The sequence below is a fragment of the Stenella coeruleoalba genome (assembly GCF_951394435.1).
Source record: "Stenella coeruleoalba genome assembly, chromosome: 5".
Taxonomy (NCBI): Eukaryota; Metazoa; Chordata; class Mammalia; order Artiodactyla; family Delphinidae; genus Stenella; species Stenella coeruleoalba.
In genome coordinates, this window is record NC_137150.1 from 118,032,339 (window position 1) to 118,051,961 (window position 19,623).

Sequence of the window (19,623 nt, forward strand, 5' to 3'; positions counted from 1 at the left end):
GATTACTCTACCCAGCAAGGATCTCATTCAGATTCGACAAAGAAATCAAAAGCTTTTCAGACAAGCAAAAGCTAAGAGAATTCAGCACCACCAAACCAGCTTTACAACAAATTCGAAGGAAACTTCTCTAGGTAGGAAACACAAGAGAAGAAAAGGACTCACAAAAACAAACCCAAAACAATTAAGAAAATGATAACAGGAATGTACATATCGATAATAACCTTGAATGTAAATGGATTAAATGTCCCAACCAAAAGACACAGATTGGCTGAATGGATACAAAATCAAGACCCATAAATATGCTGTCTACAAGAGACCCACTTCAGACCTAGGGACACATACAGACTGAAAGTGAAGGGATGGAAAAAGATATTCCATACAAATGGAAATCAAAAGAAAGCTGGAGTAGCAAAACTCATATCAGATAAAATAGACTTTAAAATAAAGACTGTGACAAGAGATAAGGAGGAACACTACATAATGATCAAGGGGTCAATCTAAGGAGAAGATATAACAATTATAAATGTTTATGCACCCAACATAGGAGCACCTCAATACATAAGGAAAATGCTAACAACCATGAAAGGGGAAATTGACAGTAATACAAAATAGTAGGGGATTTAACACCTCACTTACACCAATGGACAGATCATCAAAACAGAAAATAAATAAGGAAACACAAGCTTTAAATGACACAATAGACCAGAAAGATTTAATTGATATTTAAAGAACATTCCACCAAAAAGTGGCAGAATACACTTTCTTCTCAAGTGCACATGGAACATTCTCCAGGACAGATCACATCTTGGGCCACAAATCAAGCCTCAGAAAATTTAAGAAAATTGAAATTGTGTCAAGCATCTTTTCTGACCACAATGCTATGAAATTGGAAATCAATTACAGGAAAAAAAAAACTGTAAAAACCACAAATACATGGAGGCTAAACAGTGACCTACTAAATAACCAAGAGATCTCTGAAGAAATCAAAGAAGAAATTAAAAAATACATGACATGAAAACACAATGACCCAAAACCTATGGGACACAGCAAAAGCAGTTCTAAGAGGGAAGTTTATAGCAATTCAATCTCACCTCAAGAAACAAGAAAAGTCTCAAATAAAAAATCTAACCTTACACCTAAAGCAACTAGAGAAAGAAAAACAAAGAAAACCCAAAGTCAGTAGAAGGAGAGAAATCATAATGATCAGAGCAGAAATAAATGAAATAGAAATGAAGAAAACAATAGCAAAGATCAATAACACTAAAAGCTGGTTCTTTGAGAAGATAAACAAAATTGATAAACTCTTAGCCAGACTCAAAAAGAAGAGAAGTGAGAGGACCCAAAACAATAATATTAGAAATGAAAAAGGAGAAATCACAACTGACACGACAGAAATACAAAGGATTTTAAGAGACTACTACAAACAATTATATGCCAATAAAATGGACAACCATGAAGAAATTGACAAATTCTTGGAAACGTACAATTTTCCAAGACTGACCAGGAAGAATGAGAAACTATAAACAGACCTATAACAAGTAATGAAATTGAAACTGTAATTAAAAATCTTCCAACAAACAAAAGTCCAGGACCAGATGTCTACACAGTAGAATTCTACCTAACATTTAGAGAAGAGCTAACACTGATCCTTCTCAAACTTGTCCAAAAAATTGCAGATGGAGGAACACTCCAAAATTCATTCCATGAAGCCACCATCACCCTGATATCAAACCCAAAAAAGATATCACAAAAAAATAAAATTATAAACCAGTATCACTGATGAACATAGATGCAAAAATCCTAAACCAAATACTAGCAAACAGAACCCAACAACATATTAAAAGGATCAAACACCATGATCAAGTGGGATTTACCCCAGGGATGCAAGGATTCTTCAACATATGCAAATCAATCAACGTGATACACCATATTAACAAATTAAGGAATAAAAACCATATGATCATCTCAGTAGATGCAGAAAAAGCTTTTGACAAAATTCAACACCGATTTATGATAAAAACTCTCCAGAAAATGGGCATAGAGGGAACCTATCTCAAGATAATAAAGGCCATTATGACAAACCCACAACAAACATCATACTCAAAGGTGAAAAACACAAAGCATTTCCACTAATATCAGGAACAAGACAAGGATGTCCACTCTCACCACTCTGATTCCACATAGTTTTAGAAGTCCTAGCCATGGCAATCAGAGAAGAAAAAGAAATAAAAGGAATACAAATTGGAAAAGAAGTAAAACTCTCACTGTTTGCAGATGACATGATACTATACATAGAAAATCCTAAAGATGCTACCAGAAAACTACAAGAACTGATCAATGAATTTGGTAAGGTTGCAGGATACAAAATTAACGCACAGAAATCTCTGGCATTCCTATACACTGACAATGAAAAATCAGAAAAAAGAAATTAAGGAAACACTCCCATTTACAATTGCAACAAAAAGAATAAAATATGTAGGAATAAGCCTACCTAAGGAGGTGAAAGACTTCTACTCAGAAAACTATAAAACACTGATGAAAGAAATCAAAGATGACATAAACAGATGCAGAAATATACCATGTTCTTGGATTGGAAGAATCAATATTGTGAAAATGATTATACTATTCAAAGCAATCTACAGAGTCAATGCAAACTCTATCAAACTACCAATGTCATTCTTCACAGATTTAGAACAAAAAATTTTACAATTTGTATGGAAACACAAAAGACCCCGAATAGCCAAAGCAATCTTGAGAAAGAAAAACGGAGCTGGAGGAATAAGGCTCCCCAACTTCAAACTACACTACAAAGCTACACTAATCAAGACAGTATGGTACTTGCACAGAAACAGAAATATATATCAATGGTACAAGATAGAAAGCCCAGAGAAAAACCCATGCACATATGGTCACCTAATTTACCACAAAGGTGGTAAGAACATACAATGGAGGAAAGACAGCCTCATCAATAAGTGGTGCTGTGAAAACTGGACAGCTACCTGTAAAAGAATGAAATTAGAACACTCCCTAAGACCATACACAAAAATAAAACCAAAATAGATTAAAGACCTAAATGTAAGACGAGACACTTTAAAACTCTTAGAGGAAAACATAGGAAAAACACTCTTTGACATAAACAACCACAAGATCTTTTTTGACCCACCTCCTAGAGTAATGGAAATAAAAATAAACAAATGAGACCTAATTAAACTACCAAGCTTTTGCACAGCAAAGGAAACCATAAACAAGACAAAAAGATAACCCTCAGAATGGGAGAAAATATTTGCAAATGAAACAATGGACAAAAGATTAATCTCCAAAATATACAAACAGCTCATGGAGCTCAATATCAAAAAAACAAACAATTCAATTAAAAAAATGGGCAGAAGACCTAAATAGACATTTCACCAAAGAAGACATACAGATGGCTAAGAGGCACATGAAAAGCTACTCAACATCACTAATTATTAGAGAAATGCAAATCAAAACTACAAAGAGTCCTCACCTCATACCGGTCAGAATGGCCATTATCAAAAAATCTGGAAACAACAAATGCTGGAAAGGGTTTGGTGAAAAAGGAACCCTCCTGCACTGTTGATGGGAATGTAAATTGATACAACCACTATGGAGAACAGTATGGAGGTTCCTTAAAAGACAAAAGATAGAGCTATAATATGACCCAGCAGTCCCACTTCTGGGCATATACCCTGAGAAAACCAAATTCAAAAAGTGTCATGAAAAAAAAAAAAAGTGTCATGTACCACAATGTTCATTTCAGCACTATTTACAATAGCCAAGACATGGAACCAATCTAAACGTCCATTGACAGATGGACACATATATACAATGGAATATTACTTTAGCCATAAAAAGAAATGAAATTGAGTTATTTGTAGTTAGGTGGATGGACCTAGAGTCTGTCGTACAGAGTAGCATCGACATATATACACTGCTGAACGTAAAATAGCTAGTGGGAAACAGCAGCATAACATAGGGAGATCAGCTCAGTGCTTTGCGATGACCTAGAGACGTGGGATAGGGAGGGTGGGAGGGAGGCTTAAGAGGGAGGAGATATGGGGACATATGTATGCATATGGCAGATTCACTTTGTTTTACAACAGAAATTAACACAGTATTGTGAAACAATTATACTCCAATAAAGGTCTATTAAAAATAAAGAAGAAAGTACTGTTTTCATTTTACATAGTGAAAAGTTAGTAGAAACTTTCTAAATTTGAAAATCCTTAAATAAATTATAAATATATTTTAATGTGTTTCAAGAAACCAGTGAATGAATTTATAATGATAATATATCTATCAAGGTGGAAGAGAAAAAATGCTAAAATAATTCTCTTTCAAATGGGAAGAATATAATGTCTCAAGATAAAGGTATTTATTATTTAGTCCTGTAGTGAAATATTTAGTCTGGTTTCCTCCAAAGCAGGGCTTCAGACTAAGGCTTTAATAAATGTAGTTTATTTGGGAAGTGATTCCAAGAATGAGCAAAACAGTGAGTGAAACAGAGAGGAATGAAAAGCAAACATATGAGCAGGTTATTGAGTTGGCTACCATCACAGGTGATTAAAACTCAATTCTAATGCGTTTCTGAGGAACATTAGAAAAATTAGTTTACATTAATCTCCCAGGAAATGAAACAGGAAAACATTTATCCATCCACTCCCAGGCCCATTGGTAAAGCCAACATGTGTTCTATCTAATGTCAACACAATCAAGAATCTCATCAAAAGCAAAAGACCTCAGGCAAGTGAATGTGTACAAACTGTTCTTTCTATGTGAAAACAAGTTGAATTTAACCGTCCACTGATTGGCATTATAAAGATTACATTCACCAAATTAATAGCTATAATATGAAGTACTAGAGGTTGTGTTTATATTTTTTACTAAAGATACCATATCCAATAAAGGAACTGAGAGTACCATTTGTTTAATGCTCTGTTATTGCATCCTAATCTGTCATGATCAATTTGTGTTTGCAGGGGCCATAGAGGAAAATTAAATGGAGATATGATGTTGCCAACTCCTCTCTCCACAATCCTTTCAATCACAGTAGCACTAATCTATGTAGTTCCTCTGGGGATGTATTGTTGCTTCTGATTTTCTGTTTTTGCTGGGAAACAGGAAACAGATTAAGGGGTATCCACTTGACCCTTCCTACAATTATGGCACTTATTTCACAGGTCAGGAAATAAATTTTAGAGTTCTGCCAGTCATAAAATATATACTCAGTGGCCATGGAAATATCCTCGGAGTAGATACATGGACCATTGAACTCATCAAGAAAGTAACTTGAGCCAGAGTGCCATTTATATCCTGGACTCCATCAGCTCCCACCTTATCCAGAGGACCATAATGACATTTTGGGTCCTCTGATATCAGTGTTATCTCAGATTTTTATCCAAACAATCATCATAGAGTCTAGTTATTACCCTTTCCCCAGAATAGCTTACTTGGTAAATAACTATAGCCAGCTGGGGAAAAATTAGAATTTCTCTCAGAAATTAATGTGTTGATGTTGCAAAGACTTTTCTCAGTGGAATCTGGCCTCTTTTCAATCAATGGGTGCTGGGTGTGTGAATTGACTTACATCAGGAAACTGGGTGAGGCACTGTGATTTTTCCATTGCAGTGTCTAACTTCAGACTTCTGCTCACCAGACATTCTGTTTTTGTTGTTGTTAAGATAAGTCAGATAGTACTATATTTAACTGATGGAATAACATGTGCTATGAGACACCGTAATCTTTTAGTTTTACCCAGAAATCGTTCTGAGACAAAATATCCTGATTGTTTTTCTCTAGCATGCAGACTCTTTCTCTAGCACAGAAAATTTAGGGAAATCTGAGCATTCAGTATTCTCAATTCTGCTGCACATTTTAGTAATTGTATCTAATTTATCTCTGCAAACTTTGTGTTTCAAGCTGGCGTCCACCATTCTTGAACCCCATTATCCTTGATTCTTGGGAGCCCAGTCTCATAGCATCATCTTCTACTCCTAATCTCAACCTCCAGATGTTAACTACAACTAATTCTCCAAGAAGCTAGTATAGTTCTCACTAGTACATTTCTTATTGTCTAAGCAAAGAGAACATCCTCTGGGACCTCCTGGGAAACAGCCAATAGATAGGTTCTCTGGTCTCACATAATGAAACCGTTCAAACATTCCCATTTTCCTGAGCTTTCTGGCCCCTTGCTTATTACTATGTCAAAGTTGTCCCAGTATTTCCATTTTATCATTGAAGATCATTGTTATATCCAATGTATAGGAAGCCATTCTGAGGTATATTTAAGCAGATTAAATACAATGAGTATTAAACAATTAATTAAAACAGATTAAAGCAATGAGTTCTTCCCTACCCAGGCTTATAACTTAGGATGAATTCTAACATCCTCAAGATCCCACACATTTTCCTCTGGTTCCTGATGGCATATGTTAGCCAAATCTTAAGATTTCTTTAGTTTGTGAGCTCTTTTCTCCCATAGCAAGAACTTTATTTTCTAGCTATTTTCTCTTATCATGATGGGGACTGGCAAGGGCAGAAGTTGCAGACTTTACAAAATATCAAGTTTTGAGATGCTTGTTTTTCTTGAGGCTTTTACAGGTTCTCCAATCAAGAGTAGTCTTTTTTTCCCCTCTAGTATGCAGATTATTTGCTGGCACAGAGAACTAAGGGCAACCTGGCTGTTCAACAGTGCCAAGTTTGCCAGTCCTAATGTCTTCTTCCCACGATTCTAGCTCACCGTCCCTTCTTATCAAGGCCTTGTCTCTGACACCAGGCAACCATTAAGGCTATGCATTCTTTATTGATCTGCTATACTTACAATTAGATGCTGGGCCTAATTTTTCAGAAAAATTCCCTGCAAATACAGGTGAAAATGTCCTTAGAAGCTGCCATATAGCAACTCTGGTTTTGACAGTATGCCTAGAGTTGATCATTAACTAAAATGAACTAGTCATTTTCTTTTTTCAGTGCATCCAAAGTAGTTTCCAGTAACCAGACAGCTCCACAATCCTTAAACTGTCCCTTGTCCCCTTCCATTCAAGTGCAATAGTTTCTGCATAACCCAATACTTTCTCTTCTCCCTACACTTTCATTTAAATCCATCCCAGGTGTGTGATTGTGATGGTTAATTTTATGTGTCAACTTGACTAGGTAATGATGCCCAGATATGTAGCCAAACATTATTTTAGATGTTTCTGTGAGGATGCTTTTGGATGAGATTAACATTTAAATTTGTGGGCCTTGAGTAAAGCCAGTTGCCCTCCATAATGTGGTTGGACCTCATCAAATCATAGCAAAGACTGACCTTCCTCAAGTAAAAAAGAAATTCTGCCAGAAGTCTTTGGACTTAACTGTAACATTGAATCTTCCTAGCCTGCCAAACTTCGGGCATAAATTGTAGCAACAGTTCTTCCTGGGTCTCCAGTCTGCCAGTCCACCCTACATATTTGGAATTGCCACTCTCAATGATGTGAGCAAGATTGAAGAATACGAAGTCCTGGGTCCTAGTCTCCACCCCCAACAGAAATTATATATGAATGAGGGTGAGAGAGAGAATTTGTGAGAATTATGGAACCCAGGGGAAATGTTACAACACACCAGTGGAGCAAAAATAAATGAGAAAAACTGCATCAAAATGGGTAAGAAGAGTACTTTATCCATATCACTTATCCCTCAGTCTACCACAGCACAGTGCCGAAAAGGAGCCCCTGGGACCACAGTTTCTGCTATAGGTGAAAGAGAGACCAAGGTAGACATCCAACTTCCTCAGCATTTGACACTGCCTTAGTGGCTCACTTATATATAAATTCATGCAGAACACTAGGGGATTTGTCATGGCTAGCTTGCCTGAGGGGAGCTAGGAACAAATAAAAGGATCAGAACTTTCAGCTGCCAGCAAGTGTGAATCTTGGCACCAGCCCACTGACCTCCACCAGTGGCTTTGCCAGCGCTGCCAAACTGAAGTCCCTCCAAGTCCTTGCCAGCTTTACCCAACCAGAGAGCCTCCCCTGGCTCTGCAGATGCCAAAAGGCCAAGAACTCCCAGAGCCACCCCACCCAGTGATGGAGGCTATCAGTAGCCTGTGTCCCACAAGGGAGCCCTGTCAGCAGCCTTGCAACGAAGTGGACCCCTTACTAGGCATACCCAACCACAGAGTCCTGTCAGGAGCCCTTTCAGGAACCTCAGGATCACATAGCCCTGCCTACTGGCTCTGCCCAACCGTGGAGCACCATCAGGAGCCTGATCTCACCACAGAGCCTTGCCAGCAGCTTCATCTGACAAAGGAATCCCATCAGTAGCCTTGCCCAACCTTGGAATCCCACCAACATAACTGCAGACCCCTGTCTACTGGTTTTGCCCAACTGGCAAGGCTCCATCAGTAGACTCACCTCACTATGGATCCCTGCCAGTGGCTTGCCTGACTGTGGAGCCTCACTAGCCAGCCCCACCTGACTATGGAGCCCTAGCTGCAGGCTCTGACCAACTGTGGAACACTGACAGTGGGTTCCATCTGACCATTAACCCTAGTAACAAGTCCCTCACAACCTTAGAATCTGATCAGCAGGCCCCATTCACTGACCATAGCCCCCAGTAATAGGTTCCACCCAATTATGGAGACTGCCAGCTAACTCATTCAGAATCCTAGGCCAGGTGATAGGTGAGTGCCTTCTGCTGCCAAAGCCAGCCTGTAAAGTCCAATGCAAGGAAACCAATGCAAGGATGCAAGGGTCAGGAAGAAGCAGAGAAACATGACATCACCAAAGGAAACTAATAAAGCTCCAGTAACTGACCCTGAAGAAATGGAGATCCATAAACTACTTGATATCAAAATAGTCATTTTAAGGAAGTCCAGTGAACTTCAAGAAAACACAGATAAACAATTAGAAATCAGGAAAACAATGCATGAACAAAATGAGAAGTTCAACAGAGAAATAGAAACCATAAAAAAGACTGAACAGAAATCTTAGAACTGAAGAATACGATGACTAAACTGAAAATGTCAATATAGAACTTCAGCAGCAGACTCTATCAAGTAGAAGAAATAATTAGTGAATTCAAAGATGTCATTTGAAATTATCCAGTCAGGGAAGCAAAAAGAAAGAAAAACAAAAAAGAGTGAAGATAGCCTATGAGACTAATGAGACACCTTCAAGAGAAACAATACACACATTATGGGAGACCCAGAAGGAGAAGAGAGGGAAAGAGAGGGCAGAAAGATTATTCAAAGCAATAATGACTAAAAGCTTCCCAAATCTGCAGAGGGAAATGTACATCCAGATTTATGAAGCCCCAAAGTTTCTAAATAGGTTGAACCTGAAGAAGTCTATACAAAAACCACATTGTAATTAAGTTATCAGAACTCAAAGAACCTAGGGGCAGGACAGGAATAAAGATGCAGATGCAGAGAATCAACTTGAGGACATGGGGAGGGGGAAGGGTAAGCTGAGATGAAGTGAGAGAGTGCCATTGACATGTATACACTACCAAATGTAAAATAGATAGCTAGTGGGAAGTCACATAGCACAGGGAGATCAGCTCAGTGCTTTGTGACCACCTAGAGGGGTGGGATAGGGAAGGTGGGTGGGAAATGCAAGAGGGAGGAGATATGGGGATATATGTATACGTATAGCTGATTCACTTTGTTATACAGCAGCAACTAACACAACAATGCAAAGCAATTATATCTCAATAAAGATGTTAAAAAAAAAGTCAAAGATAAAGAGAAAATCCTAAAAACAGCAAGAGAAAAGTGATTTATTAAATTCAAGGGAACCCCATGAGACCATTAGCAGATTTTTCAGGAGAAATTTTGCAGACAAGGCAAGAGTGGGTTGATACATTCAAAGTACTGATTTGAAGGGAAAAAAAAAACACAACTGCCAACCAAGAGTACTGTACCCAGCAAAACTGTCCTTCAGAATTAGAGAAGAGATAAAGATCTTCCCAGGTAAACAAAACCTGAGGGAATTCATAACCACTAGACCTGCCTTACAAGAAGTGGATTCGCAAGCCTCCATAATTGTGAGACCAATTCCTCAACATAAATCTCTCTATGCATATACACATCCTATTTGTCGTTTCTCTGGAGAATCCTGACTAAAATAGATGAGACTCAGTATTTTTATGCTACAACAGGACTGGAGAGATCTTCATTTTCTTAAGATCAGGGACAGGATTACTATTCCTTTTTTAACAGCAAATGATCCTGTTCCAAATTCCCATACAGAGTGTGTGCTATTATTCCTAGAACTAGTTGTCTTAGCATGGGTTCTCCACAAATCACAGCCTGGGGCAGGGTTGTGTGTGCATGTAATTTATTTGTTAATAAGCTCAGGAAGTAGGAGTTAGTCATAGGGGTTGTGAAGGAGGAGAGTAGGAAAAGCTAATACAAGGATGAACAATGAATTTGGCTACCACTTCAGGCAACTAGTGTCCTTTCCTGCCAGATCATCTAGCAATTTTTATGAAATGAGTCAGTTAGGTATTACCTCCCAGCTACTGTTGGCTCATAGTGGCCCTATGGGCTTGGAGTCCCCACACATCTGTGTTCCACATATGAGTGCTGAGTAGGTTCTCTGTAGCATCAGTAAGCCTTGGCACAGGGAACAAGTTAGCATAGGGCCAAGATGAGATGCTCTCAGATTACATCTGCATGAGGCTAGTGGAAACCTGCACAGAACTGACTGCCAGAGCAGAGGCTGGAAAATGTGGGGGATGAGATGTTTTGAAGCGTTATACAAGAGGAGTCTCTACACAGATTGTAAGCCTCCAGAGACCTAAAAGAGAATCAACTAAAAATGTCTGAAAATGGGAAGTTGGACTGAGAGGTATGATAGGAATAAGAAGGAAGATATTTAATTTTCATTTTATTTCCTTTTGAATAATATGATTATTTTTCATCACAGGAATATATTACTTTTTAAGTTAAATAGTAATAACAAACTGGCAAATAAAATATGATTCACTTTGTATCATTCTTTCAAAGTTTCTCACTTACTTTGGATATAAAAATCTAAGCTCTGCATTCAGAATCTGAATTGATGTTTCTCTCCAACCTCATTGTTTTCCCGTCCCTTCTTCACACCTTACATACTTCACATGTAATACTTGGCATTTTTCAACTGTGCCATGCTATCTCTTATTTTCATACTTTACACATGTGATTTAACCTCAGTAGAATGTCTTTGTCATCATTACATTTAGATGATGATAACAGTAATAATAATAATAAAATTAAGGATATGGTTTATTTTTAACATGCCAGGCCAGGCACATTTTTAAAATGTAATTCCTGCATGTTTTTCCAGTTACATTCCAGACAAAGCTTCTTCAAAGCCTCATTTCCAAACTAATCTAGATTTGATAACTTCTTCTGAGACCCCATAAAATCCTTTGCATACCTCTCTCAGAAAAATATATTTATTCCACTCTTTGTGATTAGTTCTTCTCTATTTCTCTCATTAGTTTGTGAATACTGATATCCTTTAGAATAGAGATGTGTGATCTTGATTTGTCTAGCACATAGCACAGTGTTAACATTGAAAACTGCATACTTTAGCAATGTCAGCTTATAATTGTAATTATAGTTTATAGCCACCTTGATACTAAATTACTTTACTTTTCAGGGTACGTAGAGTTTTAATTATTTTCTTTTCCTCCTTATGTCTGTATAGATGGGTCCTTTAATTCAATAACTATGTAATTACAGTTTCCTTAATACTTACATAAACTTATTTTAACCAATATTTTTATTCCACTTATTTATGCATTGTTGTAGAAGTCTTCTTTGCAATTTCTCTTACGTTGACTTTCAGAATTCTCTTCCCTGACATTCCTAATTATGTTTGATAACAGTATATTAGAACTTTGATTATATCTGCATAATACCTAAAATGCATTCACTTTAGAATATTATTTTATAAGTATGTTAAGTATTGACTCAAAGAACAGCACAGAAATTTCAATAAAGATTGCACTATCCCAGTGGGAATAAATCTCTACTTTATAACCTAGAGCTAGCTGAGTCAAAGTAATTTTCTATATATATCCCTTTATAAGTAATTACAATATTTTTATACTGTTCTACAAATATTAGAGGAAACACTTGAACTCTGATGACTTAACATTACTATAGGAATGAAACAAAAGAAAATGGAATCATATCAGCAGCTCTATTTAAACCCCATTCAAAGAAGTTTGGGTCATGTCTCAAACTGTGTCTGAAAGTAGATATTTATAAATTGCTTTGAATTATATAACACCTTTCTTCTCCCAAGGAGCTTATTCTGATAGTATTTATACTGTGGCATTTCAAATAATTGATTTGTTTCAGTGTGCATGTCCAGAGGCCCCAAGGACATGGCCATGTTTTTCACAGACCTAATAAGTAAAATTAAATTGAGGCAAAAACCAATGAAGGTAAGCTAATGTAATCTAGAGCGGGGAACGAAGACTCAGTATGTTGTATGTCATTCATCTCATGAACTAGTTTTCTGTGTGCTACAAAAATATTGAAGATATATAAGTTATTGAATTTTCTATTTCCATCCCTGGTCCTGTGCTGACTCAGTAACTGACAATGGGCAAGAAGTCACTTCACTTTTTGCAGCTGCAGTACATTTACTTAGTAGAAAATATGTTCTTGGTCAGTTGTGTTTTAACAGCATTACCTGCCAGACATGATAGTGGCTGATGAGATCATATTATGAATAAATTTAACTTCCTTAGATGGTGAGAAGTAGCAAATAATAACTCATATCTTCTTTAGTGGAGAAAAGAGACCTCCTGCCACAGCTCCACTGCAGGCAGGCCTACCCTAACGTTACTTGACCAATGAAAATTCCTTAGATTCTCTAATAAACCTTTGTCTCAAGAGAATCTTACAATATTGTCTGAGTCGAGGCACCAATGATCAAAGATCTTATCTAACATAAAAGATTTTGGAAGAGAAAGTGGTGTTAAAACTTCTAGTTCTCAGTAAGTACATTTAATAAGACATTGACACTGTCCCTAGAATTTACAGCTTAGCTATTTTCTATTCTCTGCCTGAATGTAACTCTAAAATATGGCTGAATTTAGCAAAATTAGGATTGTATGAAACACTGTAACCTGAAAAAAAAGACAAGCACATTTTTAAGGCACCATTTTTGTTGTTTCAGCCTGAATCTAGAGTTTATTTTTACCCTCAACAAAGTATTTGTTTTGTTTAATTTTAAGTAGATTTCAAAAGTTCATACATTTCCTAGGAGTATATGTCTCAGCATTATTATATGCTCAAGCTGTCAATGTCAGAATTAGAAAAGAAATGAGCAAAGGAGTATGATGTGCATAGGCACATTTATTTTGTACCAAGTTAATGGTGACTCAATCCCACTTGAAATGGAATGCAACTGAAATATTAACATAAAACACTATCTTCTACTTTTGGTAAAATATCAGCATGAATAAAAAGCAACATAATTTAATAAAAGATTTTTTTAACATAGTCTATTTTCTAAAGACTATTAGAAGACACAAAGAAGGACACTACATAATGGTCAAGAGATCAATCCAAGAAGAATATATAACAATTGTAAATATTTATGCACCCAACATAGGAGCACTTCAATACATAAGTCAGATGCTAACAGCCATAAAAGGGAAAATCGACAGTAACACAATCATAGTAGGGAACTTTAACACCCTGCTTTCACAAATGGACAGATCATCCAAAATAAAAATAAATAAGGAAACACAAGCTTTAAATGATACATTAAACAAGATGGACTTCCTTGATATTTATAGGACAATCCACGCAAAAACTACAGAATACAATTTCTTCTCAAGTGCTCATGGAACATTCTCCAGAACAGATCATATCTTGGGTCACAAATCAAGCCTCGGTAAATTTAAGAAACTTGAAATTGCATCAAGTATCTTTTCCGACCACAACACTATGAGACCAGATATCAATTACAGGAAAAAAACCTGTAAAAAATACAAACATATGGAGGCTGAACAATACACAACTAAATAACCAAGAGATCACTGAAGAAATCAAAGAAGAAAGCAAAAAATACCTGGAAACAAATGACAATGAAAACACAACTACCCAAAACCTATGAGATGCAGCAAAAGCAGTTTGTAGAGGAAAGGTTATAGCAATACAATCCTACCTCAGGAAACAGGAAATATCTCAAATAAACAACGTAGCCTTACACCTAAAGCATTTAGAGAAAGAAGAAAAAAAAAACCCAAAGTTAGCAGAAGGAAAAAAATCATAAAGATCAGATGAGAACTAAATGAAAAAGAAATGAAGGAAATAATAGCAAAGATCAATAAAACTAAAAGCTGGTTCTTTGAGAAGATAACAAAATTGATAAACCATTAACCAGACTCATCAAGAAAAAAAAAAAAAAACTCAAATCAATAGAATTAGAAATGAAAAAGGAGAAGTAACAACTGACCCTGCAGAAATACAAAGGATCATGAGAGATTACTACAAGCAACTATGTGCCAATAAAATGAACAACGTGGAAGAAATGGGCATATTCTTAGAAAAGCACAACCGTACGAGACTGAACTAGGAAGAAATAGAAATAATAAACAGACCAATCACAAGCACTGTATCGAAACTGTTATTAAAAATCTTCCAACAAACAAAAGCCCAGGACCAGATGGCTTCACAGGCAAATTCTATCAAACATTTAGAGAAGAGCCAACAGCTATCCTTCTCAAACTCATCCAAAATAAAACAGAGAGAAGAACACTCCAAAACTCATTCTATGAGACCACCATCACCCTGATACCAAAGCCAGACAAAGATACTACAAAAAAAGAAAATTACAGACGAATATCACTGATGAATATACATGAAAAAATCCTCAACAAAATACTAGCAAACAGGATCCAACAAAACATCAAAAGGATCATAAACCATGATCAAGTGGGAGTTATCCCAGGGATGCAAGGATTCTTCAATATATGCAAATCAATCAATGTGATATACCATATTAAAAAATTGAAGAAGAAAAACCATATGATCATCTCAATAGATGCAGAAAAAGATTTTGACAAAATTCAACAATTTATGATAAAAACCCTCCAGAAAGTAGGCATAAAGAGAACATAATAAAAGCCATATATGACAAACCCACAGCCAACATTGTTCTCAATGGTGAAAAATTGAAACTATTTCCACTAAGATCAGGAACAAGACAAGGTTGCCCACTCTCACCACTATTATTCAACATAGTTTTGGAAGTTTTAGCCACAGCAATCAGAGAAGAAAAAGAAAGAAAAGGAATCCAAATTGGAAAAGAAGTGAAATTGTTAATGTTTGCAGTAGACATGATACTATACATAGAGAATCCTGAAGATGCTACCAGAAAACTACTAGAGCTAATCAATGAATTTGGGAAAGTAGCAGGATACAAAATTAATGCACAGAAATCTCTGGCATTCCTATACACTAATGATGAAAAATCTGAAAGACAAATTAAGGACACACTGCCATTTATCACTGCAAAAAAAAGTATAAAATACCTAGGAATAAAACTACCTAAGGAGGTGAAAGACTTGTACTCAGAAAACTATAAAACACTGACGAAAGAAATCAAAGATGACATAAACAGATGCAGAAATATACCATGTTCTTGGATTAGAAGAATCAATATTGTGAAAATGATTATACTACCCAAAGCAATCTACAGAGTCAATGCAAACCCTATCAAACTACCAATGTCATTCTTCACAGATTTAGAACAAAAAATTTTACAATTTGTATGGAAACACAAAAGACCCCGAATAGCCAAATCAATCTTGAGAAAGAAAAACAGAGCTGGAAGAATCAGGCTCCCTGACTTCGAACTATACTACAAAGCTACACTAATCAAGACAGTATGGTACTTGCACAGAAACAAAAATATAGATCAATGGTACAAGATAGAAAGCCCAGAGAAAAACCCATGCACATATGGTCACCTAATTTACCAAATTAGGTAAGAACATACAATGGAGGAAAGACAGCCTCATCAATAAGTGGTGCTGTGAAAACTGGACAGCTACATGTAAAAGAATAAAATTAGAACACTCCCTAAGACCATACACAAAAATAAAACCAAAATGGATTAAAGACCTAAATGTAAAACAAAACACTTTAAAACTCTTAGAGGAAAACATAGGAAAAACACTCTTTGACATAAACAACAGCAAGATCTTTTTTGACCCACCTCCTAGAGTAATGGAAATAAAACAAAAATAAACAAATGGGACCTAATGAAACTTAAAAGCTTTTGCACAGCAAAGGAAACCATAAACAAGATGAAAAGACAACCCTCAGAATGGGAGAAAATATTTGCAAATGAAGCAACTGGCAAAGGATTAATCTCCAAAGTTTATAAGTAGCTCAATATCAACAAAACAAACAACCAAATCCAAAATTTGGCAGAAGACCTAAATAGACATTTCTCCAAAGAAGATATACAGATTGCCAGCACACATATGAAAGGATGCTCAACATCACTAATCATTAGAGAAATGCAAATCAAAACTACAATGAGGTATCACCTCACACCAATCATAATAGCCATCATCAAAAAATCTACAAACAATAAATGCTGGAGAGGTGTAGAGAAAAGGGAACCCTCTTGCACTGTTGGTGGGAATGTAAACTTGTACAGCCACTATGGAGAACAGTATGGAGGTTCCTTATAAAACTAAAACTAGAACTACCATATGACCCAGCAATCCCACCACTGAGCATATACCCTGAGAAAACCATAATCCAAAATGAATCATGTATCATAGTGTTCATTACAGCTCTATTTACAATAGCCAGGACATGGAAGCAACCTAAGTATCCATCGACAGAAGAATGGATAAAGGAGATGTGGCACATATATACAATGTAATATTACTCATCCATAAAAAGGAACAAAATTGAGTTATTTGTAGTGAGGTGTATGGACCTAGAGTCTGTCAGACAGAGTGAAGTAAGTCAGAAAGAGAAAAACAAATGCCATATGCTAACACATATATATGGAATCTAAAAAAAAGAAATGGTTCTGAAGAACCTGAGGGCAAGAGAGGAATAAAGATGCAGACATAGAGAATGGACTTGTAGACACAGGGAGGGGCAAGGGTAAGCTGGGATGAAGTGAAAGAGTGTCATAGACATATATACACTACCAAATGTAAAATAGATAGCTAGTGGGAAGCAGCCCCATAACCCAGGGAGATCAGCTCAATGCTTTGTGTCCAGATAGAGGGGTGGGATAGGGAAGGTGGGAGGGAGATGCAAGAGGGAGGAGATATGGGGATATACGTATATGCATAGCTGATTCACTTTGTTATACAGCAGAAACTAACACACCATTGGAAAGCAATTATACTCCAATAAAGATGTTAAAAAATAATAAAAATAAAATAAATGTACTTTAAAGGGAACAAATAAATTACTATGGATAAGAAGCAGAGACTACATTCAAGGGAAGCATAATTATTCAAATATTTTTATTTAAAGATTTTGTTGGTCTAAATATCAATCATGTTTTAATTAACGTTTCATAAAATTTGTAGCTGTACTTAAAAAAAAAACATAGTCTATTTTCTATTAAAAGCTTTTTTTTTTTTTAACATAGTCCATTTTTTTTTCCCATTAATTTAACAGTTCTGTGGGACTCTGCCCTGGGCCAGTAGCTAGGCTCTGATCTCACATGTCTAACAAATATCTGCAAGTGGAGGCAATAGATCTAATGTTACCCACCAGTTCGGTTTAGTCCTAACCTCTACTTCTAATTGCTCTGATGTCCTCAGGATCCCATGTGCCAAAATGAGCTTGTTTCACCGCCCCATGTGTCTGAATCAGTTTCCAGAAATAGTTTCTGCACTAAGCCTTTTTGCAAACACATAGGTTTGAAAGGAACTGTGTGTATTAAATTCACTTCTGCAAAGTTTACTGTGTCCAGTTATGAAGATAAAGATTCTGTAAGATTCTTCAGTTTGTTCTGTTAACTGTTTTATTTTCTTTAATAACCTTGGTATTAGTCTTCTACCTTAATAGATATATGTTAATGATATGGATTTTAAAGGGGGACAGTTCTCCTACCTGTGTGTGTTTCTCCTGTGATGTTCAACTGCACAGGTGTAGACACCAAGTATGTCGCAAGTTGGATTTAACCTAGGTTGTCTTCTACAATGGGTAGAATAGAAAAAAAGACCTTAAATGTATTGAAGGTATATACAACAGCATTAAAAATAATTGGTCACTTGATGCTTTCTAAATTTGAACTACTTGAAGCAGACTTCTCATTATGTCTAGGGTAAGAATAGCATTTAAAAAGTGATCTGTTTTTACTTCTGCCTCCAGGAATAAGGAAGTAACAGGTCTAAGATTTACCATACTGCCTTAAGCAACTAAAAAAGCCCAGCAAAATATTTTTTTTAAAAACCAGTGGTTTTCAGATATTGGACAATAGGCAGTACAGAACAATGATCCTTGGAGGGAACGGAAACAAAACAAGGTAAGACCTATGATTGCCCCACCCTGCTGTCTAGGGAAGTTTCCACAATACAGTACAGGGAAAGGGAACTGAAAGAGAATCTGCAGGTATTCCTGAGTTGAAAGACAAGTTCAGAGTCCAGAAAGGTCAAGATGCCACAGATTTGTAGGGCGGAGAGACAGCTACACAAGAGCAAACCTCAGAAGTCTACAGAGAGTTCCCCTTGAGCTTCGGTTATGAGCATGAGCCTAATTCATACATTCAGAGTGGAGAGCTTCCTACATCATGGGGCACTGGGTAGAGTCCTTAGAAAGGTATTGTTTTAAGCCACACCTAGAGAAGATCAACTTGTTTCCAAGTAACTTACTGCTTCCCTGAATAAAGTCCAAAAAATATTAAAAGAAATGCAAATACTGTAGCACACCACATATAAAATTCACAATGTGACATCAAGTCAGGAAAATACCAGGAGTGCGAAGAAGCAAAAGAAGAATCTCTCAGTACAAACAGATGCAGAAATAACACACATGAAAGAATTAGTAGACAAGAATGTTAAAATAGTCACTACAAATATGCTTTGTATGTCTAGGAAAGTGGATGAAAGTGGACATGATAAGGAGAGACATGGAAATTTTTTTTAATTTTAAAAATCAAAGTCAAATTTCTAGAGATTAATAAAACAGCAAAATACACATTCTTTTGGAATATTTACCAAAATAGAAAATATTTGGGGCCATAAAACAAGTCTTGATGAATATAAAATTTTGAAAATATTAGAAGTATGTTGTCTGACAACAGTTAAATTAAACTAGAAATCAATAACATAAAGTATATGGAAAGTCCATAAATATTTTTAAACAAAACAACATGCTTGTAAATAATTGATGGGTCAAAGAAGAAATCACAAAGGAAATTAGAAAATATATGAAATAAAAATGAAAACACATTATATCAAAATTTGTGGGAGGCAGTTCATAGAGGGATAATTATAGCTTTAAATGCTTATATAAGAAAAAAAAACAGAAAAGGCTGAAATCAACATACTAAACTTTCACAATAAGACATTAGAAAAAGAAGAGTGAATAATATTCAAAGTAAGCAAAATTTTAAAAAGAGCATAAAT